Source organism: Barbatula barbatula (assembly GCF_947034865.1).
Source record: "Barbatula barbatula genome assembly, chromosome: 16".
NCBI lineage: Eukaryota > Metazoa > Chordata > Actinopteri > Cypriniformes > Nemacheilidae > Barbatula > Barbatula barbatula.
Window position 1 is genome coordinate 2869066 of NC_136779.1, and position 27101 is coordinate 2896166.

The 27101-nt window shown below is 36.9% G+C and overlaps 1 protein-coding gene across 1 annotated transcript in view; it reads right to left on the minus strand.

Moving 5' to 3' along the window:
• LOC306905367 (cadherin-18) overlaps positions 1-3246 on the minus strand; it is a 100869-nt gene extending 97623 nt beyond the window's left edge. The window contains exon 1 of the mRNA XM_079475931.1: positions 3061-3246. The gene's annotated coding sequence lies outside the window, so the exon portion shown is untranslated. The remainder of the gene's footprint in view (positions 1-3060) is intronic.
• Between the last annotated feature and the right edge of the window lie 23855 nt (positions 3247-27101).

The following is a 27101-nucleotide window of genomic DNA, read 5'->3' on the forward strand; positions in this document are numbered from 1 at the left end:
ACACAGAAATATTATAAATATCGAGCTAATAATTAATCTATTGCTTTATTTAGTAGAACATATGCAGTTCCTGACATAAAACTACAGAATAATTGTCCAACGTTAGATTTTTGCAATAATACCATCTGTTCTCTGGTCGTGTTAAATACACTTAATAACGTTTTTTTTTCATGTAAAGCTGCTTTGCAACATATAGGGGATATATTAAAGACTTGAATTGAAATGAAACGCACATTGAAAAGAACTCATAATCCGAACCTCACAATACTGAAATGCTGTTACATTTGCTCACTGGTGTGCAACGTTCCCAGTTTTTTTAAGTCTACGTCTACGTGTCTGTATTTCTACATGAAGGATTAACCAAGCGGCAGAAAAATGTTTCTCTAATCCACAGGTCAAATATGAAACTATGCAAACGTGTGTGTGTGTGTGTGTTCTGTAAATAAATCTGGCTGACAACAGTAGCTGGGCATTCAGAGTGCAAGCGTCTGCTGTAGTCACACATAATCTGCTTTCTTTCTGAGTGACGTGACTGGGTCAAGCTGGGAGAGTTAAAGAGCAACGGCAATAAAGCGTGAAGGGTCCATCACATGACGGGATACGATCACGCGACGGTTTGGAGAGCTAAATATGGTTCTGTTCTTAGTGGGGGAAATCATCAACTAATTCATAGTGCAGAATATAAGACAGACGATGTTTAGTTTATTTGGAACCAAAGGTAACCACTTTGCCATCTCAAACTAGCTTTCACCTAGCAACACCCTGGAAACAACGGATAGTAAATAACATGTTAACCACTAAAAGATCTTGAAATGCTGAACATCTTCACAGCAGTGATCTAAAAACACCTAGAAATGTAGCTGTAGGCTACATGCAAAATCTGAATTTGTACAAATCCCGGACAACCTCTGCGACAAATGGAGGAAAATAACAGTATTGTCTAAAGAATACAAGGAAAACTGAACTGTTCCACTTATCTATAAGGATAAACGCAGCAGGAATTGCCAGTTTCAGCAATAATCTTTCATTGAAACACAACAGAAAATCTTGATCTTGTTTTTACTAGTTTTCTGTATTTCGCAATTATAGGATAAAAGATTGTATATTTTCATATTGAAGCACTCACAAACAAAAATGTCTAACCAAATATATAACAGTATAAAAATTAAAAATATAAAAATTAAAATAAATATTTTACAGTGTAAAATAAGAAATCATTAAATATAAAATATTTCAAACACATTTAAAAAAACATTTATTTACAGTATCTACAAATAAATAAATATACATGTATATACAGGTACACACACACACACACACTAAAAAAATGTCTACTCCCGCCCTCTATAATTTACACAATTAATAATACAGGTTATGGTTCCAGAAAAGCACCTTTAAAGGAATAGTTAGAATAGTTTCATCATTCACTCAGCCTCTTAATATTTCAAACCTGTATAACTTTCTTCCTTTGAAAGAACACCAAAAAATATTTTGAAGAATGTTGTTAACAGCCCCCATTCACTTGCATTAATAACTGTGCATGTTGCCAACATTTTTCAAAATATCTTCTTTTGTGTTCTGCAGAAAAAGAAAGTCATGCATCCTTTAACATCTGCTCTCTGTTTACCAAAGGATTCATCGTTGTGAAAATAATTAGTTTAAACTATAAAAAAGAAAGCAATGTTTCTTAGGGGAACCAAAAATGGTAGTTTTTTAAGTTTAGTAATACCTTTTTTAAAAGTATAAACACGGATTTGTCATACTGTATATAACTCAAACACATTGGTTTTCAGATACACATGGCCTTGTCAAAACCTTCCTTGTTCTATAAGGGCACCTTCTTATTTCATACATCATAAAACTTCATTATTTCATTGTGATAGCCAGTCTGTTCCAGGGTTTTGTCTTTGACAGTCACCTCGGTTTACTCTTAAGCCAAATTTACATTTAGTCATTTAGCAGATTTGATCAATCTTTATTACTGTCATAACTTGTAAGACTGTGTGTGTTTTGGTAGATTAAATCACATGGATGTGGAAACACTTTGACGCACGAACATTTTTTGAACGATGCTTCTGATAAACAAAATCCACTTTATAGTGTAAGGCCTGTGCTGTTTTGCATAAACAAACTCGATTCACAGATTCTACATGTAGAATCGAACATTTAAGAAGCTTTTAAAAGGCTTTTACATAATGTCACATAGAGACAAACATACAGTTTAATACGGTGTCTTTACATCATTGAGCTCAAGCAGCTCTCTTGAGAATTTGTATTTTATTTAAAAAATAAATGGTGTTTCCAATGAAAGAAATGAATATGTTAGCACAATTTAATGTTCGACAACAATATTAATTTCAAACACTGAAACACATCTGAGTTATTATAGTAAATTTTTTGGTTTTATTGTCGTTTTATTTTAAGTTGTTTTTTTATTTTTAGATTTATATATTTATGTTATGTAATGTATATATTTGCAATTTTGTCATATGATTTTGGCATTGTATTATTTATTTTGCTATGTAAAATTGTAATTTTAGTTTTAATTTTAGTGCCTTTATTGCCTAGTGCCTTAAACTTATGTCAGTTTATTTCTGAGGCAAAATTGAAATGTTTTGTTCAGTTCAAGTTCATCCGATAACTTTTGGGCCAATATTTCATTTAATTTCAATAAACAAAAAAGTTAACATTTTATAAAACTAAAATCGTCTTGAAACATAGACCTTTAGATGAAAATATTATTTTGTCTATTGACATATAATAGACAAAACAAACAAACGGCAGGTACTTCGGCTTTAAATAAAGCGTTCTACAACATAACAGCCATTTCATTTCGTGATTCGACCATAAACCGAATCAACGCGAGTGAATGGGTGACAACTGTACAACACGTTTATGTGTGATTTACAGTCATCAGCATCTAGCGTTCGCCCCTCGCTGCTGTTTGCCACAGATGAATTGCAGGAGCAGACGACAGCGACTTGATGAAACAAATCTCAGTGAATCCCAGCGCATGCTAATGGCGCGTTCGTAGAGGAAACTGACGTGCTAATCACTTACCTCATTAGCCTGCCGAACGGGGATAATGCGGGCCAAACTAGCCCAACGCTGGTTCCTTTGTCACCACTGTAAACCTGCAATTTTAGAGCGAGTGATAAATCGTGGCCTAGTTAGATTCCCCATCTGAGCAAATAAAAAAGGCGACCAGGCCTGGATTCTGGGAAGTGACACGGTACACGTCTGCCTGCTAATTCTTGAGGTAATCCCTCTTTATCACCTTAAACAGAATAAATCACATAAGAGGGATTGAATCACTTATAAATTACGTCCACCAAATCCGGCAAAGATGTTCGGTCCTGTCATGTTGTATAACACCACCTGCAGGGATTAAACTTAGAAATTTACACTGGGGGCAAAAAAAACACATATGTTACTTTAAAGAAAGTTTTTGCAACATGAGAAAAGCGCTGATGTTCAAACACGTCTTTTTTAACAGGTCATATTTTACCACTTCAGTCTGTTTTTGTTTGCTCAGTCCGCATTCGCACATCTTTGAGAAACGTGTAATTTCTTCCCTAGACAGAGAGGAGTTTTCTTTCACGCTGCCAGCGTCTTGTGTACAAATCCCTCTTAATGCAACCGCATTTAATATGAGCACTTAATTATGAACTTCAGGGGATAAACATTCAGAGAGCTGTCGGTTTCTGCCGAGAAAAGACACACTTATTGTTGTTTTTGGGTGGAAAACACCATTTTAAGAGCAGAGAAAGTTGCTCTAATAGGATCGAGGATCGATCTTTGTGTCAGGCAGATTTGATGAGGTCAGAGAGGTCAAAACTTGACAGAAAAACCCAAACTCTGAGGCAAAAATACACTTTGACATGGCAGAGATAGTGGAAGCCAAATCAAACCATAATTTACTAAATGAAAACTTTATTTTATTCTACCACATTTGTGAATTGACCGTATGAAGCAATCATTTGATGCTTAAAGAAAAATGGCTTTAGATAGAGAACAGTGTATGGATTATAAACTCGTTTATTATCAATGTATATATGATAACTCACTATACTGTATTACTGAAATCAATCATTTAGTCCCATCACCAACCTTAGATAAACAAAATTAATAACACAAATAAATAAAGATTGCTGACTAATCTATTGCCAATAGTTTGTTGCTTATAAAAAATTACTAAACAGAGAACGTATTTACATAAACTGTAAACTATAGCAAAAATAGCTACAGATAAAATGTAAAATAAAATAAATAATATACAAATATATATATATATATATATATATAATAGAATGTATATGTTACTTATCTAAGAGAAAAGATAAATAATAAGAAAATACATTTCAAATATTGTTATTAATATTATTTTTTACATTATTTTCATTCTGTTGATCAGTTTATTTATAAATAATGTAAATATTCTATCTATCTACATACTTAAAGGAGTAGTTCACCTAATAAATGGTCCCCACTGACTTCCCGTAGTTGAAATAAAAATGACTATGGTCAAGTCAACGGGGACCATTTGTGGGTGAACAATTCCTTTAAAGCACTTTAACTTAATGTTTTCCATTTTTAGATAGGAATAATTTAACAATGTGTGAAAACCAATCTACAGGTACATATATCTTACATTTCTTAAAAAAGTGCTATATAGTTATTCGTGTATGTTAATCTACCACCCTTAAGACAGCTATTTCAGTCTTGCAGCAAAGCCAAGTGTTGTTAACTCTTCGCCTAGCCCACATAAATCCTTAAAGAGTTTGTGCCCAGTTTCTTCTTATCTCCACCTCTCTGTTGTGTCAGGTTCCTCCCGAGGTATTTATCCCTGTGCATTCATGGGCACGCCGCAGCTCTTTCTCTCCGGGCTGAGTTAACCCTCCTGCGGTCGAACTGGCCCTGGAAGCCACTGAAGCGAGCAGACCCTGGCACGGCTCCACTCTTGGAGTTTTTCCACAGTAGGACTTAAACAAAGTCACAGCTCTGTGTGTGACTGAAAGCACATAGTGTCTCTTTGGCAATCTGGCAAACAGACTCGAGTTTCTGTCTAACCAGAATGCTTGTACTGTGCCTGTGTGGTCAAGCGACAACGCCTCTGTGTGTGTGTCGCGTGTGCACCTGGGACGTATCCATTCAGCTGTTTCAGACAAACTCGCTATTGTGTTACAAATGACACTTGGGTCTTTCAAAAATAGACGTCAAGTAGAAAAAAGGTCAGTTTTTAGAAGCAAAACTAAATTACAGCTGTCTGCGCATCATCATTCGCATCGGCCATTTGAATGCCTGGTGTCTAATGTGATTCGGACAGATGGCATATAACCACAGAGAGATTAGCCGATCTTACTGCCATCTGTGAACAAACCATGTACCTGTGATCAATAAAGAGGAGGCTGTGAGTCAATGAGGAAGCTATTTAAAGTTCTGACAGAGAGAAGATCCGTGAATACTGTATTTATGCTGTCGCACACAGCTGGCAATTTACACTTCATTACCATATTTACCATGTTTTAAAGTTGACCAGGAAGCACTTCGATTTATTTTCACTTGTCGCAAAAAGAAAAAGTTCATGTGATAAGACATGTCCGTCCGTCACCAGTCATTGTCGATATACCATTTACAATTGCTCATAAACGGTATATGTCATGGTAACTTGGTTTTGGTCATAATGTTAAAGTTGTGAATATTGACGGTACAATGTAGTATGTGCATATTGTAAGAGATACTATAATGCAATGCTTTTACTGTCTCTCTAAAGGACAGTATGAAATAAAATACATTTATAAAATAAAAAATATAAACACCTAATGCACTTTTTACTCATAATTTCGTCAATGCAAGCCCAAAAAGCTTCCTCTGTTTACTTTCAAAACAACGAAAGAGAAATGTGAAAATGACCAACCCCTTAAAACGGTAACACACAGCATATCAACCCACTGTACAGACTACTATGTCCTACATACTATACTGTCTGTACTACACCAGTACTATTTATGCGCTAGTATACTAATATATTGATTATCTATATAGACTTCTACTTATACTACACACTATACTGTACAGAGTACAATACTATATGGACTACTATACTGTACTTTATCGAATATTGTACTCCACACAGTTTGTTATGCAGTATAATGCATGGATCACAATATACTATAAAAAATGGACCATACTAACTACAATACAGCATGGAACACAATATACAATACAGTATAATGCATGGATCACAATATACCATACTAATTTGACTTCTACACAATATACTGTACTATACTATACTGTCAACTGTAGAGTCCAATATGTTATACTGTATGGACTCCTATACTATACGGGACGAAACACAATATACGATGTAGTAAGATGTGTGGAGTACAATATTCCATATACACCGAATGTACTTCTGTATACTATAAACTATACCATAAGGACTACTGTAAACTATAGAGTGCTATACTACATGATGTACTACAAATAATATGGACTTTTATTATGCATAGCAAATGCTTTGCAAAAGAAACAGTTGCTGAAACAACGTGCTCTTGCCCACAGATTCTGGGTCCTTTTGTTTTTGTTTAGACCTTGATGTCCACAAGTAGAGAAATATTGAATTAATGTCTGCTATGCTTCACCTGAACAAACTGTACCAGATCGACCCTAAAGTAATTCCATAGAATATGAGCCTTATCTCAGCCTTGGAAAACGACTTCAGAAGCTCTTATCAAAATCCTCTTTTATTCATTTATCATTTCCTATGGCCTTGGTGCCAACGGTCTGAAAACTTTCCTCCACAAGGCTCCAATTACTCTTCACTGCCCTCCATTCCTGCGACTCTATTTTGCCGAAGGAAAACAGTTCACCTCTAGGAACATTCTCACACCAGCTGTTTGCCAACTTGCAGCTGAGACCAGTTGAATTGTGCTGAACATAGGATGAGGCTGAAGAAAAGTTTTCTACGGACCAGCTCTACACACAAAATACATTGTTATTTATTTAGGAAACTTTGGAATACTGTTAATAATACCAATTCAATTGAAAATCTGTACCAACACAGACTTCAAATGATCTCTTGTTGATATAAATCTTAATTACACCGATTCTGCACTTTTGCATTGGCTGTTGGTCTGGACATTGGCTCAACCATACACGGAAACTCATTAACTCCCATTTGTTAATTAAAGTGGTAACATTCTAGAATCAAAACAGACGGGTGTGTCAAATCATTTTCTGAAATGTCTTTGCAGAAAGCCAGAGGCTCGGTGCTCCTGGTGATGAAGACCACCCACTGTGTATTGAGTTTACACTACATCCCTTCCATCTGCCATCTGTTACAGAATCCAACAATAAACACCAATAGATACAAACACTCCTTTATAGCCAATTTAATCAGATTACAGAAGAACTGAAGCTTGATGTTATTCGCATACTGCTATCGGTTTAGTTTTATTGTTTTATACAGTTTTTACTGTTGATCCTGTTTAATATACTCGTGCTCATCACAAACTGTACATTTGCATTTTCATACAACATCAACTATCAAATTCAGGTGTGTCAAAAAAGAGCTAGCATTTTTGAAATATTTCATCATCATCATAAATGTAATTTAATTAAATGTTTATTTTATATGATTTATACAATTTGTAAGCTTGTTTATGTAAGTTACATACTTTTGAATTCATACATTTGTTTTAACATTTGACCTGGGAAAACTCTAAAAAGAATAATTTGTATTTTATTGAATTGTTTCATTTCATTTCATAAATTGAATTTAAAGATACAATTCAATTCTCCGGGTGGAACTCTGAAAAGTAACAGTATGTAGCCATTGTAAATCTTTATTTAAAAAGAAAGATAAATGTAATTTCTTGCAAAATATTAAACAATAATACGTCAACGTTAAGCAGTGCTTCAATGACCTGTACCTTGAATGGCACAGAGGAGTTCACGATAGCTTTTACAGTAACAACGTCATGCTCAGGTTTTAAAATCTAGTCTGACATCTCAGGCTTGTTCTCTGACGTAAAGGAGCTTTACATGACACGCAACACAGAATGAAACAAGCTCGCATCCGGATGCTTTCATTGAACATGTGGATTCTGTCACACCACGAGGTAGATGCTAAGTTAAGTATACTCTCAAATCATTGTTAGTGACTGTGAGAACATCGTCGTGTTGTATCGGAGCAGATGCTACGGGCAAACCCATATGTGTTAGGTCGTAAACCTCATCTTACCGGCGAATTTCAACGGTGGTTGCCATATGGCGCCATATAGAGGTGAAGCGCAGGCTCAACACTACCAGGAGCAGGAGATTAAAACCAATTAATATCCCAGGATTCAATTAAATAGAGCTCTCTAATCATTAGTGCTTTGACATTCATTTGCTGCTAACTCGGTTAATGGCACTTTTCTCTATCTGCCTCTCTCTCTTTCTCTCTTTAATGTGCTGAATACGGCTAATTTCAGCACAGGCCTTGCTGATGTCGCTGTAGAATAAAAATTCATAAAAACACATTTGCCTCCATAATGTTACATTTGATCAGATTTGGCCAGCCGCTGATTTAATATTATGCTCCATAATGCATGCGCATTTACTTTCGCTACTAAAGAACGCTTTTCCGCAATGCATTTAAGATAATAGGAAACCAATGAGAAACTAGTTGAACTAAAATGCATTTGCAGCATTTGCAACTTATTTTCTTTCTGTTTGCGTATTTATTTTATGTTTGTAGATCTGCACCAACTTGTGGAGCCCCCTCAACCCTTCTCAAATTCATGCTGCCATTAAAGCAGACTTTTTAAATAATTATAATAATTTATATTCGTATTTTTATTAATAATATACATTTTATCATTAATAACAGGAACATTACTATTAATAGTAGTACTATTATTCTGTATTACAGTAATAAAACAGCAACTCAATCAAATATTATTATGAATGATGTCATTGTTATTATTATTATTATTATTAATAGTAAAATAATAGAAAAATCCATGTTTTAATTAAACTTTTGGTCTCAAGTGGCAGACAACATTTAAAAGTCGAAATGACAACATCACAAGCCGAAACAGCGTTTGTTTTGCAGATGTGTTGTCTTACAAAAACATGTATTGTCTCGTGCTGCAAATATGAATGGATAAACATTATCATGCACGTTTATCTTAACATGCCTTTACTAATGTGTCAGATAAGAAAAAAAACATCCTAAATTTGTGGGAGGTACTGTGATGATTTTGGACACTTCGTACCATTTCAAGTGTGGCTTAATCATCCCAATATTCTGGAGGGGTAGGCTGTATATTTATCCAGAGACAAAATTCTCAATCAGAGATGAATGGCCTCGACTACAGAATAATCATTACAGTAATTGTGGGTAATTAAAGTAATCCATTAACATCCCTTATTAATACCAACGCAAAACAAGCAGTGATGTTGAAGAAAAATGACTCCGCTGTATTGCTTCCGATCGTGGTCCATGCCAACAGATTCATCACTGGAGATACATGGACAGACAAAGAGGTCTAGATCTTGACCTATAAATGCACCAGGCGGCATCATTCACCTAACCTTCCGCGCTCAGACATATTTTATAGGCAGCGCTGAAGAAGTTAGAAAAACAACCCGAAACACATTCCCCCAGTGTCACTTTCCCAGGTCATAAACTAGCATTGAATTCTATAGAGCGCTTGTGTAAAAATAAATCTATCAACGCTCCTTTCTGCTCTCCGGAACGCACAATAGATCAAAGGCGGGGAGATTTATAAAAGGCCATGTCTCTTGCTCGATGTGCTAAATAAAGAGAATAAAAAGTGTGTGTTGTTGACTCTCAGAGGTGGGTAGTTACGCGCTACATATACTTCGTTACATTTACTTGAGTAACATTTAGGAAATTCTGTACTTTTAAAGTCAAATTAAAATGGGTACTATTACTTGAGTATACTGATTTTTACTTCGTGACCCTGCTTGATGTTACTCCGTTCCTTCATTTTAAAATATGCAAAGTGCGTCGTTTATTTCAAGGTTGTCATCTCTTTTTACTGGGGCGTTCCTGATCGATTCTTTTGAGTAAATGTTTTCTGTAAGCTTCAATTAAAAAATGGGCAAACCGTCTGAATAGGTTCATGAATCAGTTCAAATGATTTGTTCAGTTCACAGCACGAATCGTCTGAAGCGGCGGGGTACTCACTCATCGTAGCGAGAAACTTGCACACTCATTCACTATTCCCTATAGCGAATGCAAAATAGTCCACTATATAGGGAAGAAGTGAATGAAAATGAGTGAACGATTTCGGACACTGACGTAATATATGCTGCTTCTGACTGTCGTGGATATTCCTCATAACGCGTATTACACCTGTGTGGCTTTATGTGTTGTTTTGTAAAATGGAAAAGTAAATTCTGACAATATTTGACACGTTTAGTGTATTATGTTTTAATAAAGAGAACACAATAAATGTTTGCCACGTTTATTTATTATTATCTTTATTAGGTTTAATAAAATAGCTTAATGTATTTCAAATAAAACACTGGTATATATAACATTCATTTAATCAGTTTATTCTCAAAAAGTATAATATAACTGTTAATAAGCACAAACACGAGTGTATAGAGGGTATGGACGTATCGTCACTTTACCAAGTGAACACCACGTGAGCACGCCGGAGCGCCCTCCTGGGTGACAACACACTCAACAAAAGGACTGCTTACAATATCAGGAAATGCAATTCCACGCAACAGTGTCCAGGAACACGTCCAGCTGCTTGTATTTCAGCAAATAATTGCGTGTTTTAGTCCCGGTTCCTTTGTTTCTCCTTTTTACTCCTCAGTCATTTTGCTGCGTGTTTTACCACTCAGGGGAATGTGTCCAGGCGCTCAAGGGGGCCGGTCCCACGTGTTCACTCAATGCATCAGAATGCATTGTGTGTAAAAAGTAGTGAACAAATGTAGGAAATGAGTTGTTCACTCAGAATTCGGAAAACACCACAAAATGGCACTTTTTATATATATATAGTGCACTATATAGGAGATGGGGCGAATTCAGACCTATATCTATCATACCAAAACTGCAAATGCTTCATATTGCTTGCCAGCAGTGATAAATGCCCCCCATAGGAATGCACCCACCCAACCTAATATAGATACAACGTATATAATAAGTAACGCGCTACTTAAGTCGTTCTTTCATTGCATACTTTTTTACTTTTACTCCAGTAATTGTTTAAATAGTGACTTTTATTTTAACTTGAGTTACTTTTACTTGAGTAAAGATTTCGGCTACTTTTTTCTTGACTGTACTTTTCAAATGGCAAGAAATGTTACAAAATAGTGCGTGTTGTTTTTAAAGGCTGTTGGTGAAAGGGAGCTTCATTCATTTAGTTGCTCCTTAGAAACGCTCGAGAAGTTTGCGTTTAATGGCTATAAATCAATCATGGTAACTGTATTCTTGAGAAAGACCCCACGGACAATCCTTGCTTGGTCTCCGCAGTGTAGGCATACGCCGACCCTCTCACATCCACAAAAAAGGCCAAACATTCACTCCCACTGAAAGCAGCAGTTAATGAATAAATGTTTAGGCACGCGTCAGGAGTCAGCTTGTTTGTAGACAGCTTTCCTAACAGTCTAACCTGTGTTCTGACACTTATTCACACCCCAGACGAACTACTCTCTCCACTCAACTCACACACTGTTTAGTTGCTAACAAGTGAAAGAAAGGTCGGAAGGTCACTTAGTGGTCAACATCTCCCTGTAATGGATTGAAAAGGTCAAAATGGCTGGTTTTAATTGTACAAATAAATGTAATCAGTCACAAATGTTTATATTTAAGGGAGAGTTCACCCGAAAATGAAACCTTGAGATGTTCCAAACCTGTTTACACAGAGAAAGATGTTCGAAAGAGGGTCAGTAACCAAACAGCTCTTGGACACCATTAACTACCATAGTAGGAAAACGACCATGATAGTCAAAAACGCCCCAGAACTGTTTGCTATCCTACATTGTTCGATAGAACAAAGAAATGTATAAAGCTAAACTTCCTACTATTGGAGTCAATGGGGGCCATGAACTGTTTGGTTACAAGCATTCTTTCAAATATCTTTCTCTTTGTCCAGCAGAAGAAAATAAATGTATACTGATTTCGAACAACTTGAGGGAGAGTTGACAGCATGTTTAATAATGGGTGACCTGTTCCTTTAATATTTTAACTCTTTGTGACCATGCATGTGAAAAACAAGCTAAGCTATTTTGTGTGTGCGGTTTACTGTTTTCTACATAAAATCATTGTACATAATATAAAGAACGTCCTTTGAATATTAACTTGATATCTTTCATTTTGTTTTATTAAACTGAAATCAAAACTTTGAAATCAGACTTTTCATTATAAGACTGATGGCTGGTTTTCACATTTAAACAACACGACAAAGAATCAGAAAATTGAATTTTATAGAAGAATGTTTGTAAAGTTATTTTTCGACATTTCTTTTTTCTGCTTGATCTTACAACTATGCAAATGTGAAAATGAAGTCAACAACGTTTCAAAACTACCATTGCGTTGAATTTTTACATTCACTTAAATCTTTTTCGTTAACAATAAACAAATATGAGTTAGTAAGCAAGTACGTGTTGAAAACTGTCTCATTACCTTACCATGATTCACAAACTTAAGCTTATAATAATCATTTAAGAGTTGAGCTGGCAGGAATGTTAGTTACGTATATATTTTAGATAATACAGATGGTTTCAGTGGCTCAAAGTTAAGAATGTAGAGTAGTTTTAATTTAATTCGATACAATTAACATACTATAAAATAATAATATTCATTCATATTACTCTAAATGATATATTAAGTAAATTGTTAAATTACAACCAAACACAGACCAGAAGTTAACTACGGGCCAAGCGGGTGTGCGTCCAAAGAAACCGTCTATACCCGATACCTGAAATAATCTCTTCTGTAATCTCTGCTTCTGTTGAATCAGTCTTTTCTGTTCGCAAACAAGACCGTCACCTGCATGTTAATCACAGCTCATACAGGTGCCACGCAGCCACACCTGCTCAATGTGTTTTTAAATGTTCTTTGTATTAATGAATCTGATGGTTTTCTAACACTGATTTTCTCCAGTACTTGTATTCAGTCTGTCATGATCACCCTGGTGGCTTTTTACCTCCAAAACAAATGCACTCAATTACATTAGCAAAACATCTCTAAAAACAAGTGTGAATCATTTGGGAGTGAAAGCATCTAAAAAGTACAGATTTAGATCCATCGCAAACTAGTGAATGTCTAATGAGACTTCTCTTGCAAATGCAAAAACGCTTTCGCTGAAATTAATATGCATGAGCGTAGCACAGTTTCAATAAAAAGAGGCTCTTACATATCAATAGCATTGAAGGTCTCAGGAACTCTTATTATAATTCGCTTTTAATGAACAAGCGAGTGTCTGTCTGCATTTGAAGTTCTTGAAAAATGAAGGATTCCAGAATAAAGTTGCATTCTATGCGGCAGACTTCATTACGCCCACCACGGAGCGTGAATAGGAGTTGTTGAAAATACTTTTTTTACACCCTTCATGAATAAAGAAAGATGTTTTGGTCCCTGAAACATAAAAACCTAATCAGCCTATATTTGGATATTTGGATCCCGTGTGATGGTAAAACAGAGCAGTCAATGTGGTAACCGTAAAATGAGATTGATAAAATGTTACTGCAAAACGCACATACTTGAGAATCTGCCTTCTCATCGAAACCAACAGATTTTATAGATAATAAAAGTACTCGACCCCACGCTGTTTAAACCCATATGTTGCTATTTTGTCTGTGAAAACCAAAAGTGCATCATTTAAGTTCCAAACACTATAAACGTCTCCAATCTCTTCCTCCACATCCCTCTAATCTCATTCAACATCTTATTCAAATTGGTATGTCACATTTGTGAATCCTTTTTTACACTGACATTTTTATTAATATTTGTATTAATTATGGAAAAAATAAAATTCCAACACCATTCGGTCCCATCTCCGATTATTCGAAGTGAATAGGAATTGGACATATGTTCACAGACACACACACAACTTGTGATTGATGAGAACGTCCATTAACATGACTGGCACTCCCCTCCGATGAGCGATTAACGCAGGACACTTGCAGCACTACAAGACTTATGGCATTCTGAGCAGATTTAATGCAAAGCACAAATTCTCTGATCATTTTTATGACCGTCCGGTCACACCAATAACAAACATCCATCTACCGTCTTCGGTCCCATGTGACCGCAGCGCACGCCACGTCCCCAACATTCCCAGCTGAACAATGCCGTTTTTATCCCACTAATGTGTTCTGGCTCGCCGCGGCCTACCGGCGGGACTTTACTGCTTATTTCTCTTCGCTGATTGATTCTCGTGTTATGAATGTTGTCTGTGTGCAAAGCATTGTGGGATGTCATGCAAAACTAATGCACACTCGGTCATTACGGTTTAATGCTTCATATGTCATTGGCTCGTCTCACTTGACCTGACTGCCTCGCACAAAGGGTCACGTTATCGCAGAGGTGAACTATAAACGGTTGGAAACACGTCGATCTTTCTATCGGTCAATAAGACGAACGCCTCAGGAAGCAATGCATGAACGCGCTGCACTGACACGCTTAAAGAGGTGTTTTATTCTAAAACCGCTCCATTTTAATACAATGTAATGCTTTCATAGTGACGTCAACATTCTTGCTTTTTTCTAATCATCATACACTTTTGTAAATGATTCACATTGTTTGTATACATTCAAATGAGTGAACTTGTAAAATAGTCTTTTTTTCTACTATGGGAGTCAATGGTGACCCCAAACTGCTTAAGTAACAAACTTTCATTGAAAAATCTAAATTTTTGTTTCAAGGTGAGCAAATGATGAAACAATTTTCATTTCTGGGTAAACCATAGACCGTTTGGTCTCACTGTTGTGGTGCATGAGGGGTTAAGTGGAAACATAAAAACAAAAGGCAGTAAAGACTCTCGAGTCACTCAGCCGCAACAATCAGCCCATAATGACGTGTTTAACAGAGTGATAGACGCTACGAAAAGAGACAAACAAGCAAAACACAATGATGCATTCTCCCCTGATGAACAGAAACCGCTCTTGACATGTCATCAGGACACCATGATTATATCCAGAGCGCTCTGGTTGGAGGAGGCACATGCACAGGTCTGTAGCCAGCCAGTTGAAAGGGGAGGTTCTTTTTTTCAAAAAGTGGAACAACGATGACAATAATCACATGAAAAAACACAGACTTAAATTCTGGACCTTTGGCAGTGAGGGGGGATTCGTTCAAACCACCCGAACCCCCCCTGCCTACGGGCTTGATGCAGTAGTATGTAAATAAAGAAAATGAGACCCCTGTGACTCCTGCACAATGTCTGAGTGTGTGTTACACCTGTCTCTATTCCCCGCGGTCGATCTCTGCTTGACTGAACGTAGGTCTGTAGAAATGCCGGCTATAGGAAGCTATACGTGTCTTGTTAGCACATTTCAGTGTTCCTGTCAGTGTAAATGCACCCCGTCGCTCTCAGACATGAGGCGTTTGACGTCTGCTTGCAAACGTTAAATTCATCACAACGTTTTGCCTGTACTGCAAGTCATTTCCTGTATTGCACAAAAGAGCTAATGTGGCTCCCCAGTGACTGGGATTTATCATATTTTCACCTAAAGTTGCTTAAGAGAAATAAAACAGAAACAAATGAGACATTTGTTAAAATACGAGCATTGATTTGTAATATGAATATTGATTGTAGTGGTCAAATAATCTGGATTTGGATCAATTTGATGAGAAATGTTTGACTTCATATTGCAATCTTTAATAATATTGACTTTTGATTGTAGACTTGACAAATCTGAGCTCAGTTTGAGACGTCGTTGAGATCACGTCTGAAACTCTGAAGGGGACATTTGTGAGATTTCTGGGTCTTTCAAGAGAAACAGGAAACATACGCAATAGTTTTCATTTGTTACTCATTTATTATTCGGAAGAAATAATTGAGATATTGAAGAGATCTGTGATTTTTCTTTCTTACGGTCAGTGTAAAAAATGCACTTTGCCAGATACAATAAAGGTTCAAACGAGAAGCCGGATGACTTGAAGAGAGAATGTAGAAAAATGTCACCGGACCAAGAAAACAAGCCACTCAAAAGACAAATAAGACAGCAAAGAAGTAAAATGAAGACAACGAGAGCTTACTAAGAAGATAAAAGCTTGCGTCTGTGGCAGAATTTATTTCTGCAATTATCTATGGCTCGAGTAGGGAAGGAACCATCTAATTGCCGAACACAAATACAGCTGACATTTCTCGGATTTTTTGTACTTTTCTGCCTGAAATTGTCAGCAGGGCTGGCACAGTCTTGGTAAATAGAAGAAAAAATTAAAGAGGTATGAAAAGTGAGAGTTAAAGAGCCGGGTGATCAAAGGAGGGTCAGAAGCGTCGCTTGACTCGTCTCTACGGGTGGCAAATTCTACTCCTGTCAGATTCACAGCGTGAGCTTTGCTTGGCAGGTATCTTTTGCATATTAAGCAATAACTGGCAACATCAGAAAAATATATCAAGAACGAGGTGCTTTGGGTCCAAGCCAGACCTGCATTCAAGGTGGACTACTGCAAAGACTGTACTGAAGAACAGAGGAATGAAGAACTGTTACCGAAAGATGCCTGGCACCAAGAAATTCTTGGATTTTACAAGTGTACAGAGGGATAGAAAAGCTGTGTGATATTACACGTGACTTTGTATTTGAAACAGTGGGTACATGAAATTCTGCACCTGTGCATCTATAGCTACAAAAAATGTTCTGAGAACGTATTGTTAACATTCCCATTACGTTATGAAAGCGTTAGTTTAACAAAGTAACAATAAAAATTGCATACAAATTATACTGAAATGTACAAAGGAGATCGTATTAATTTATACGAATTAGCCAAAATTAACCATTAACCAAGTGTAAAATAGTAAAGTTTTTCTCGAAAGATTGTGTTGGAAAAAATTACTCTTTTGACAATATTGCAAGAATGTTTTTTGATAACTTTCAGAGCGTGTTAGCTAAACTTTGGAGAATGTTCTCCATTAGCGTGGACACAATCAACACATTTAAAACATTTCAAAATATAACAGTTAAATAGGAAACTATGCATATCAACAGAAACATCAGCCAAGTTATGTTGAGAAAAAATTGTTCTTGTAATTTCTATAAAAATGTAAAATAAATAGTTCATAGATATTGCATAACTTTCAACACACTACACTACGACAAATATGGCTATGGGCAATGACACAGCAGTAAAGTAAACAAAGCAAGACTTTTACAGCAAATATACATACAGGGGCAATGTTACAATATGGGCTAATACAAAGTTACTAGTTTCAACAAAAGCCAGACCAGTACCTGTGGAGAGAAAGAGTTAGTGTTTATTTTTTCATTTGTCTGTCAAGTATTCACAGAAGAGATGGGTTTGAAAAAGTTTTTTAAAGGTTGTGAGAGATGTGGTTGACCAGACCGAGTTAGGAAGAATGTTCCATCAGAATGGAATTGTGAAGGAGAATGAGCGGGAAAGCTGCCCTTATGAGAGGGCAACACAAGACGCTGCTGGTTTGCTGAACACAGGGTTCTTGATGGAGTGTAGGATGGTGTGAAAGTATGCCGGTGCTGATCCAGTAATAGTCCTGTAGGCAAGCATCAGTGACTTGAATCTGATACAGGCTTCAACCAGTAGCCAGTGGAGAGAGATGAAAAGCGGTATCACATGAGCCCTTTTGGGCTGTTGGAAGACGAGGCATGCTGCTGCATTCTGAACTATCTGGAGTGATTTGATAGCCTTTGCAGGAAGACCAGCAAGGAGAGCATTGCAGTAGTCCAACCTTGCGATCACCAGTGGCTGGACAAGGAGTTGTGCGGCATGCTCAGTGAGGTAGGGTCTAACCTTACTAACGTTGAATAAGGAATATCGGCATTACTGCGTTGTCTTTGCAATGTCTCAGAGGTTCCTGACTGTTTTGGAAAGAGTGATTGTGGTATTGCCAAGTTGGATGGTGAGATCTTGTTGCACTGTGGGGTGCCTTTTCGATTAGCAAAAAAAAGCATGAACGACTTGAATGAGCCACGGATCAAACAGCGATCAACTAGCTCTGTGATTTTAAGTGCAAAACTATAATGTCTAGCGCCAACTTAATGTGACTTCAGTAACACAGTACCCAACGAAAGAAAAACGCTAACACCTTAGTGCTAACACTTTCATTTCACCATAAACCAGTTTGACGACGTTTTATCTCTGTTTGCAAACTGGCGCTGAGGGCCTCATTCACTCAAAAACACATCCATCCAGCTTAGCAGAAGTAGTATAAAGCTTTTAAGAATAACAAACTAAATTAACATATAGGCCTATTGTGGCCCGAAGAAGTCTTTGCACACTTGATCCCAAAATGCATGAATGTTAGCGCATCATATAACAAGTATCAAACCAAGTTACACATATTATAACAGTGTACTTTACAAGAAAAGAAATGTGTACATTGGATGTAAATAAAAAACAACTACTGCTCAAAAACAAATGAGACCGTGGACACATTCTTGTTGTCACATTTACTGGAGCATGTCCACAGATAATGAGATAAAAATGACCTTATGTCCAGCCAGTGTACAGCAACAGCAAACAGAAAGAAATCATAGAAAAGTCTATTATCGCTTGATTTCTGTATGTACCTAATCTGTATTTAGTCCACTGAAATGAATTTTGGCTTTAGCTCAAGTGTAAAATTAGTTTGGTGACACATTATTTAAGATGAATTGCACCAACCAACAGCTTGGCATCTGTCTGACACATCAAATTATGTGTCAATCCTTCCAATAATTTACTCATGATACAAACTTTAAAATACCATCATTCTGAAATTTGAAAAAAGCATATTCCAAAGCATTGTGGGTAGTTTGAAAATGGGACAGGCCAACCTGTCCTGACATCATTTCAGTAGATTTTGCAGTTTTAGGTAGAAAGGCACATTGCTTGACCCCTGCTTGTAAATTTAGAGCACCTGCCCTGTACTGAACAAGACAAACTGTGTACAGAAAGCTCTGTAGTACAAATGCCCTGAGTGTGAAGTGTAAATGAGAGTCGATGCGTTGTGTTCCTGTTGAGCGTGTACTGACCTTGTGTGCTTTCCTGCCTGGAACTGCAACTCCCATGGGACTTTGCAGTCTCTAGTCCACTGGATACTGGATATCACTGTGTACATGACAAACCACAACATCTAACCCTTACACACTTCTGTTCACTTCCTTCAGTTGTTGTTGTTATTTTATTTTGTCACTCTCTCTTTTTCTGTCATATCTCATGCTAAACATAGGAATGTGGTAGTATACTTAAAATATACTTACTTATTTATACTTAATAAGTATACTTATTTTTGGGGAGGTTAAGTAGGCAGTAGACAACAACGCAGGTCATTAGCTGTTGAAACAGAGCCATTCTCTCACTCTCTCTCTCTCTCTCTCTAATTCTACTTTGTCGACGTATCTCACCTTTACACAGACAGATGCTGTGATTGGAATCAAGGTCACGCAGTTAGATGCAGAATGACCTTTAGCCTTCACACCCGGACTAGACTAAAGTCACTCCACATAATAGCCAAACAAGCTCGGTCACCTCAGCCCAAGCGTCTGACTTACAGCCGTACCCTTGGCTTACAAAATCTGGGATTTATGAGGCATTCGCAGTCATAGTTTATGTATCACTTGGCCTACAGATAAAGCTTGACTTTCTTTTGTCTTTGCTTGTTTAAGAATAAATACAGAAGCCAATAAGAGAAGCTGCAGTTGAATGAATAATGTCACCATCTGTTGATGCCAATCTGAGGCGCAATAAAGTTTATTTCTCGGTACTTTCACGTGGGGATATACAGGGAACGAGACCTTTTGAAAGCCATCATGTCTGTTGTAAATAGCTGTCATGTTTGACATCAGCTGTTCCATCACATTCAAATGCTTGTTTGTGTGGCATTAATGGTCAGACATTGTCTGTATGGCCGTATTTTTACTTCATAATGAAGAGGTCGGAAGTAATAATTCACAATCTGTTGTTTCTCCAGGAACAGACTGGTGATTTTCGAGTTCATGTAGGTCAACGCCGCTTCTTTTCATGTAAAAGTTGGTGTTATTTGCTTTTTGCCTTTTGATGGAATTATAACAAAACTTTAACCAAGCACTTCCCCGGGCGACTGACTTAAAAACGTATTTCATCATTTACTCGCTCTCATGTCATTTAAAAAATGGATGACTTTCTTTCTTCTGCAGAACAAAAACAAAGATATTTTGACGAATTTTGGTAACCAAACAACATTGTACCCCCATTGACTTCCATTTCTCAAATATCAGTCATATACATGTTGTGAATAAATTATGACATCATTTTTATCTTGGGTGAACCACTTTAAGAAGCATGGCTTTGATTCAGCAGTTATCTTCCAAGATTGCATATTATATGATATTGCTAGTGCAACAATTCCATGAACAAGAAATGAATAAAGAGGAACTAAACAGACACAATATGTCTATTGTGTGTTTCTTGTTACATAAAAAAAACTAAAGATTAAACTGCATGTCACCAAGCAACACAGAGACTGAAAGAGTCTGAAAACAGCAAATACAGACAGCGTGAAACAAACAGTGCAACATATCAGTGCTGTCATTAGAGTCAACACTTTTTCAAGACTCTTGGAGCGCCACTTATCAAAATAAATTAGATGAACGAAGAAACTTATTGTTATGTAATCCTACACTCTCAGAAGAGATTGAACCTTTGGAGTTAGGAAAATAACTTTAAAGTTCAAATCTGAACTTGTAATAATCAAGAAGGTTCAAAGTTGAACTTATAAGTTCCATAAGTTACCCCATTATTTGGTGTACTGTTTACATTTACATTATTTATACTGTATAGAAATATGAATATATAAAAAATGAAGACACACAAACAATTTGAGTGCAGGACACCACCCTCTTAAACTATAAACATGTCATTTACCCATGAAAAACATCTCCAATGGTTTTAACTTATTTAAAACATTTATAATATGGAGTACATGAAGTTTTGATTTCAAATGTCACTCGCGCCCGTGTCGCATCTTAAAATCCTTACAAACTCAACTGTGCGAGCACAGGAACTGAGATGAAATGCTTTAATATCTGAGGTATGGCACTAAAGTACTATGACGTTTATGAAAACATGGAAATAAAACCAATCAAGTGCATTAAAGTTAAGACGTGGATACTCTACATTAAAATACTGACTGAAGCTCTGTTATTTTAGCCATTCCAAAGTGACCTTTTTTTTTATTCAGGACAGTGAATAAGTTATTAAAGCGTCCCTGCAACGGTGTATCATGCATTCTGACTTATTTACGGTGTTCTCATGCTTGATATGGTCAACTTTTCAAAAAACGAGTTGGACGTATGACGTAGTATTTCTGTGCTCGATACTCTCCCCCAGCGTTCGTATAGGTTTCTGAAAGTTTTTTTCAAACATGAAATATTGTTACGTAAGAAGGTAACAAGACCCTTATTGGACAATTCTCCCGGGAAAACACGAGGCACGCCCACTCATCAACCAAGGAGAGCGAGCATGCGCACAAGTCACTTTCATTTGTGTGCAGGAGAGAGAGAGAGAACTACGTTCGCGAAGTTCAGCTGTGTTTGTCTGTTCACTGCATTTGGATGATAAATGTTATATAAACTGTGGATATAACGCTGGATTTGGAGATCGTTTGAAACTGATAGAAGGAGCTGCGGTCCCAGCCCTAAAAGATGCCGGACTTTGAGAGAGATGTATAGGGCTACAAAGGCAACATTTGTGGTAATAATTTTACCACCTTGCTTTCTTTTAAGTATTGAGAAAACGATCAACATATATCACTGAAAGGGGACAGATGTTAAACGACGCAGTTGACAACGCACCTGCCAGATGAATGAACCGCATTTTTAGCGACACAATACGGACAACAATAGAGCGAAAGTATGAACGTAAATTTAGATTGATTTGTTTAATGTTTTGATATTTCTTTCTTATTGAACAGCAAAGTTAACAGCCAACGTAAACTTTGTGCAGATGTGTGTTCAGCAGAACAAAGAAATGTATGCAGATTTGGAAAAACAGAGGGTGAGTAAAAATGACAGAATTAAAATCTTTGAGGTGAAGTGTGAAAGTTTGTTTAATCTTAATTAAGATTATTTACATGACAAGACTGAATATTTATCTGAAACCAATCTATTGAATTCTTGTTCAATTTCACCGTGGTTGATACTATATAACTTGTAATGTGTTTTCCGTAGAATTTGTGGTTTTCCGGATGTGTCTCTCTACTGTCATGTTGCCATTAATGTGGAAACCGTCCCACAACCTTTACACATGTTTGTAACAGGAAACCGTTGGTCTCCATTGACTTGCATTGGTTCTGTGTCCATACAATAGAAGTCCATGGGGACCAACGGTTTTTGGTTACCAACATTTTTGACAACAGGGTGAGTAAATGATGACAGACTTTTCATTTTGAAAATGAACTATTCCTTTAGGCACAAAGTACACATTTCTCATAATAGTGTTTATTTATTTTTCAAAATACAAGCACGGATGAACGTTAATGCTTTTTTTTGCTAACAGGGCTGTCGTCACGATATCAGATATTCACTACCGACTATCGTGGCCAAAGGATATCAATTGGAATGTTTTTAGAAAGACAAATGATGGCATCAGTCACATTCATTTATTATTTTGTGTTTTGTCCGTTATTTGGTCAATGAATCACATTCAAAATGTGTAGGGAGGCATTTTGATTTTGTAAGGTTCACAACATGAATCCTAATATTTTGTTCAAAAGCCATTTTACAATCACACGACAAATCACTTCACTTCATAGATCTCATTATCTTGTACTGTGGTTTACAGATTCTTTTGCTTTTCGCAGCAGTGAGTGTGGACAGTCCTCCAGACGTCTTTTTCCTTTCAACTCTCGTTTACTTTCAAGGCTTGGCAAATCTTTGTTAATTCATGAAATCGATGCAGGGTGGAATAAATAATTCAGGAGCCAACCACACACTGAGTAATCGCAGTGGGTTTGTTTGCATGAAAAGAAGGTGCACATTATTGTTTGTCAGACTCTGTAGGAGTCACACCTTGTGACATGCAAACGCACACACGGCAAAGCAACAGACTGCTACATAGTTCCAAAAACATGCTGACACGCCAAAACATCCATTCAGACCCCCACAGGTCCCACATAGACTCCTGTTGTGATGAAAATGACTACGATGCAAACGTGTATTTGAGAAAATCAAGTGCAAGACAAAATTGATTATTTTACCTTTACAATATATATTTGATTTTACACTTCCATACTGCTCATGGATTTAAACAAATATTTAAATTTTTATTTCTCCTAAGCAATTTTAGTCTAAATTGACACATCTATGAAACACAACTAAGAACTTCATCACATCCCCGGAGAGCAACATCTGAGTAATAACATTTTCTGAGCGGGGCACATTGTCACAATATATGGGGTATCTTTATTTGAATTTCAATCAGTTTTAACTAGATGGTTAAAACCAAAACCCAATTTTCATAGTTTCGAGACAAATACCCTGTTTGCTAACTGGCCCTGGTCTTCCCTGTAAATATCATTCGGGTGTCCAGCACACTCTGGCTTGGCTTAGCTCGGCTCTTACCCAGATTTAAAGAATCTGCAACTGTCTCCAGTTAAAACTAATGGGCAGACACCTCAGCCAAAACAAATGAAGAGGCGCCCTATGAAGACCCGGCACGACGGCCCACTACATCCTGACACAGACACTGCATCCACTCACCTCTGGAATAACTCTCCTTGACCTGTTCACAAATCTCAGGGTTAACAGCAAGACTTTCTTTCCGCTGAACAATGGATTCTTCTCTCCATCCTGCAGGAGACACAAAGCGAGCCATGTTTTGCATTCGAGTCTCTTGTGCCAAAGAACTGTACAGAATATCAAATGCAGGATCATTTAAATGCACCTGGCATAAACACGGCTATAAATCTGTTTTTCAATCATTTTTTTTATAATGAGCCGATACACTTGATTATTTGTGACAAGCTCAGTTTGCATCTCATTAAAGTCACGACACAGACATCTGGTAGATTCTTTCATTGGGTATATAGTGTATGATGGCTTTCCTTTGCTTTTCCTCTGGACTACATTTATTTGTATTATTGGGAAAAGTTTGTTTTGTTGCAAAATCTGACCAATGTTGCATCCTGAAAGGGGCATTGACTAAATACACTTTCTGTGATTGTTGGATGTATTGTTGCTTAGCAACTGGTGGTTACATTTGTAATATTCAAATCTTTTATCTCACTAGCCCATTATACATATAATTTCAAGTGATAGTTTAGCTTCTCATTGGGAACAAATTAGCTTCGAGGGTCCTCAGTTCTCCCATATTTGACTCTTTTAAAGAAATAGTTAACCAAAGAAAAAAACATTCTACAAAATTTCATCCCAAATGTATATGACTTCGTGGGGAAACTCAAGCCCGTTTCTAAAAGAGAGGTAACTTATACTCAGAGTCAGTAGCCATGGTAACTTACTCTGTGAACCTAACCTTGTCGGGAGCAGATTTCCTTTGGTAAAGGAAGTTTATTTCGATCTCCTCCCCATTTTAAAGCGCAAGTGGTGTAACTCATTCATTCATTCATTAATACAGTCATTAATGGCACACATTTTTGATCACACAGAGACCATCTCAGTGAGTAATATAATAAACCCATGAGAATCAATTGAATTAAGTTTTTGTGTTTTCTTATGCAAAATGTTGTGCAAAAAAAGTAAATCATGTTTTTTTGTGCAGTTTTATTTGTGCAAATATCAATCAAAGTGCAGTTGATTTGTATTAAATAAGTTACAATAACTAAACAAATACAGCAAACACTAAAACACAATAAATACACATTAACATAATAAAAAAAACATTTTAGAGAGTTATCTGATTTTACAAATGAAGATGTTCATGGTTTTGTCACTGCAGAAGACATTTAGTAATGTTATATTAGATGTGTACTTTTGTTCGTGAACATTTTTAAACCTACTGGATTTCAAAACATGTTTGTGTTCAGCTGACGAAAAGAAGTCAGAGACCTATTTTACAAATACAGCAATTTATTTTATTTTATTGTAGTAATCCAACCGCTGGTCCAGTGCATCTGAGACGTTAAACCTGACATGCTAAGCAACAAGTTCATTTTTGGTCTCTGTGGATTTACATATTAAAATAACATCAATGTGTATGTGTTATGTCTTGTCAGTCTTTCTACCCGGCCTACGAAAGAACAAAGCAAACTAATTTGAACGGATCCCTTCTCCCTATTAGAGAATCTGTAGGCTACTATATACATCGACCCCATTCACGTTGGATGACAGCACGGGAAAAACAAGAAGAAAGGTTGAAAAGGGCAAGCGTGTAGCTTGAGCGGTTTTGCAGTTTTTTTGACCCTCATACAAACAGATGACATTTGTCACAGCAGTGTGAAAGTCTTTTGTTACATGCTTTGAACACACATAGGCCTGGAGTATGCAAATCGACCCATTTATCCAAAAGCAACAGTTGAATGTTTCACCATCAAGCTGCAAAATTAAAGGTGAAGTGTTCAAGTCCTATCAGGCATAAAAAGTCAATTTTCCAATTATGAACACAGAAGTCATCAAGTTGTTTTCATCCGCGTCTTTACGATAACGTTCCATTCCTGAGGGCTCCTGTTAATTGCCGCTTGCAGCCATATTTGATATGTGATAAATTCTGAAAATAAATTTGCACGAAACTGTCATGTTTGGATGCACCACACCACACCAAAGCTTTGTGTTGGGTGTGAAGAGATGCGCTTCTGTCACTGCAATATTGTCATAGAATTATGTTTGTTAAAGGGTAACACGTCATCCTTGTATCACTCATAACACAGATGTGATATAGCATAACAGATTTCCTTGAATATTCCGAATATAGTTTATGTCATACGGCTTGAAACGGAGAGATATCCAATGACACATTTCTGTGGTAAAAAATATCCTTCGCTTCATTGATTGCCAGCCTGTGATGTAAGCCGGTGTTCCTGGAATATATTTTTAAGCACGTCGCCTACATGTCTGCTCGGGGATATTAATATTCAAAACCAACATTTAAAAGAAGAATTCACAGCACTCGTGTGTAATTAGTAGCCCGGAGAGCTGTGGTGCACACCGTGTCCTAATAGGAGCGAATAATAATGCAGAATTTATAATAGAAAGTAAGAAAGACTATTGCATGAAATTCCTCTTTCATGTATTATAATGAGGATTTGTGCACACTGGAAAATAAAACAAGATGATATTTTGAGAAATGAAATGAGGGTGAGGAAATAATGAAAGATTTTTCATCTGCGTGTGAACCCTCTCTTTAATGTCTCTCAGTGGAGTGGCATTGACGCTTTAATAAACATTCGTTCCGTTACTAAGCTAATTGTCCTGTATGTGTCGATCGGCACCTGCACTCTTTGCCGCCAGGCGGAGGATCCGGTCCGATGGCTGGCGCTGGATATTAGTCAGCTCTGACAGATGGGAAACACGTGATTTATGTTAGCGATGGGAGAAGGCAGGAAAGTGGCCACGATGTGACTGAGATTTCAAAGAGCGGCATTAATCTGCTCCCGCCACTGTGTGGGCCATGGAACAAGTTCAAGGTGGAAGGGAATGAAGGAAGCGGGAGACTGCCGAATGACAGGCAAGATGAGGAGAATATGAGGATGGATGGAGAGGCTCGGGAGACGGGACCAAACTTACCTGTGAGACAGACTTCAGCTTTTACAATTATAAACTTGGGAAGGCTTCTGAAGAAAAAAGTTGCACATAAAATGAAAGTGCTGATATTTTTTGCTCACCATAATTAAATTATAATTATTACATTATAATAATTATTTAGTTTAATATCACAGTTGCGCTGTATTTAAACAAATGTATTCACATTGGATGACACCGGAGTTACACACTATTTCAAAGTATTTTGTATGTAATGA